At 42.5% G+C, this 2,628-nt stretch overlaps 1 non-coding gene across 1 annotated transcript; it reads right to left on the bottom strand.

The window, feature by feature from the left end:
• Nucleotides 1-378: 378 nt before the first annotated feature.
• On the bottom strand, nt 379-485 carry LOC132651645 (U6 spliceosomal RNA). The gene has a single exon (XR_009589231.1). It is a non-coding gene; the product is annotated as a U6 spliceosomal RNA (small nuclear RNA).
• Nucleotides 486-2,628: the final 2,143 nt, after the last annotated feature.

The following is a 2,628-nucleotide window of genomic DNA, read 5'->3' on the forward strand; positions in this document are numbered from 1 at the left end:
TGGGTGTTCTGTAGACCTCTTGTATTCTTATACTCCTCCCCTTTATGTTGGGAAAAATTTTTTCAATGATTTTGTTGAAAATATTTTCTGGGCCTTAGAGGAGGAAATCATCATTTTCCTCTATTCCTATTATTTTTAGGGTTTGTCTTTTCATGTTGTCTTGAATTACTTCAATGGACCGTGTCAGGAATTTTTTAGATTTAATGTTTTCTTTGACAGATACATGATTTCTTCCATTTTGTCTTCCACAGGTAAGATTCCTTCTTCCATCTCTTATAGTCTATTGTTTATGCTTATATCTGTAGTTCCTATTTTCTTCCCCAAGTTCTTTCCTTCCACAATTTCCTTTATTTGTGTTTTCCTTAATTTCTCCAAAAAAATAATATTGAATGCTACATGAATTTGTGTGTCACGCTTGCATAGGGATCATGCTAATATTCTCTGTATTGTTTCTGTTTAAGTATACATGCTGCTGAAGTGAGCACCACACATTTCTTAAAGTAAACATTAATAAAGGCACATGTCCTTGACTTGTGAGTTGCACATTTTCACAGATTCCATTACTGTTTCTTAAATGCATGGATATGTCCTCACTCACTTAATTATTTTCTGTGAAAATGCTCACTGACCAAGGAAAATCTTTGAAAAAAAAAACATTTAGTTGGGACATGGCTTATATTGTAACTAAGAAAATCCATGATGTCATGTCAGCAAGTCCTCATCTTGTTGCAGTCCTTCACCAAAACTGAGAGCTTTTCATACTGAACCACAGGTGGCAAGAAGAGAGAGGTAGACAGAAAGAGACAGAGAGAGAAAGAGGAAGAAAGAAACATTCAGAAATAGACAGAGAGCAACAGAATCAAAGACAAAGTGTAGGGGGAAGATGGAGGTGCTGGGACGACTCTCATTCAGACCAGCAAAACAGCAGGATCGGCACAGTGACCAGCAGTCAGAACTCAAGGCCATAAAACACAAGTGATTATGTTTCCCAGGTGAGAGGATATCCCATGATGGGGGATTCAATCAGCTTTAACTCTCACCCAGCTAAACTGAGGAAGAGATCCTGGTTCCACAAGGTGCTTGGTCACCAGCCCAGAGCCACATGTCAGTGAGTTCTGATCACTGTCCCAGACTGAACTGTGGGTACCACAACATCAGAGACTGGAATTTCCAGTCAAGAGATAATCCCACAGTGCAGGAAAAGATTGGGACCGACCTTAGGTCACCTAGTCATCCCATGGAAAAGACTCAGGTTCTGCAGGTGCCCAGAAGCCAGCCCAGAGCCAGAGCCGGGGACCAGACACCAGCACAGAGTCCTGCCTGCACACCTGATTTGCTGTCCCAGATAGAACTGTGGGCCCCATGGCACAAGAGACCAAGTTTCTCTGTTGGATGTAAACCCACAGGGAGGAGAATGGCTGGTCTGATCTCAGAGCACACAACTGATACCACCACCCCAAAAAGGTCTTGGAAATAGTTACCCAGTTTTGGCAGATGCCTAGGCACCCAATCGCCAAAAAGGCAGAAAGGCAGAGCCACATAAGTCTGTGCCTGCAGGTTCTACTTGCCATCACAGACAGAAAGGCTGTCCTCAAAGCAAAGACTGGGTATCCTGTCAGGAGGAAACCCCACAGCGGGGGTATCATCAGGTCCAATGTTCAGGACACCCAGCACCAAAAGACTTTCTGGATTCAAGCAGACTCTAGGCTCTATCCTACTATTGCATGAGTGAGAAGCATGCTCACCTGCCTTTGTGGAGTACCACTAGGGCACAGAGGCACACAGCTGTATCCTCAGATGTACAAAAACCAGAGAGCATTACAGCAGTCCTCAGATACTGTGCCAAAGATCAATCAGTTATCCCTAGCTAAACTGACAAGACTGTGGGAATCCCTGGTTCTTCAAGAGGGCTGCACCCAACAATTACACCTTAATAGCAACAGCTGCTGCTCCATAAATTCAGAGCAAGAACCCCAGCAGCAGGGTAGCCAACACCAGGATTCTCCTGATGAAAGGAGAGTTACCATACAGGTCCATAACATGAAGGAAACTGTGACAATTCCTGAGAAGAACCACTATTCAGTTGACCATACCCAAAAAGCAAAGGAGAACTTCAGAACCCCACCAAGTGGATTCTCCCTGCCCCAGGGCCTAACAGACATAAAAAATTATCAGACAACATCTGAGACAGAGAGATGGGGAGAGGCCAGTGAAAAAGCACAACTAAGAGAAGGCAAAGCAATATGGCATTCTCAGAAACCAGTTATCCAGGAGCAAGTAGCCCTGGACACCCTAACATAAGTAAAATTCAAGAAGATGTTCTTCCATCTATGCTTATAAAGAAATTAATGGAGGAAGTAAATAAAACACATAAAGAATTAGCGTAGGAAGATGCAACCAACCAATATGTGGCATTCAGAGAGGAAACAGTTAAATCACTGAATGAAATAAAAGAAACAGAGGAATGTTCAAACAGCTGAAGAAATTGCAGGAAAATACAGACAGACAGGTGAAGGAAATCAACAAAATGTTTCAAGACCTGAAGATAGATTTGGAATAATTAAAGAAAACACAAATAAAGGAAATCATGGAGAGGGAGAACCTAGGAAAGAAAACAGGAACTACAGA

This window comes from Meriones unguiculatus (assembly GCF_030254825.1).
Source record: "Meriones unguiculatus strain TT.TT164.6M chromosome Y unlocalized genomic scaffold, Bangor_MerUng_6.1 ChrY_unordered_Scaffold_23, whole genome shotgun sequence".
NCBI classification, from domain to species: domain Eukaryota; kingdom Metazoa; phylum Chordata; class Mammalia; order Rodentia; family Muridae; genus Meriones; species Meriones unguiculatus.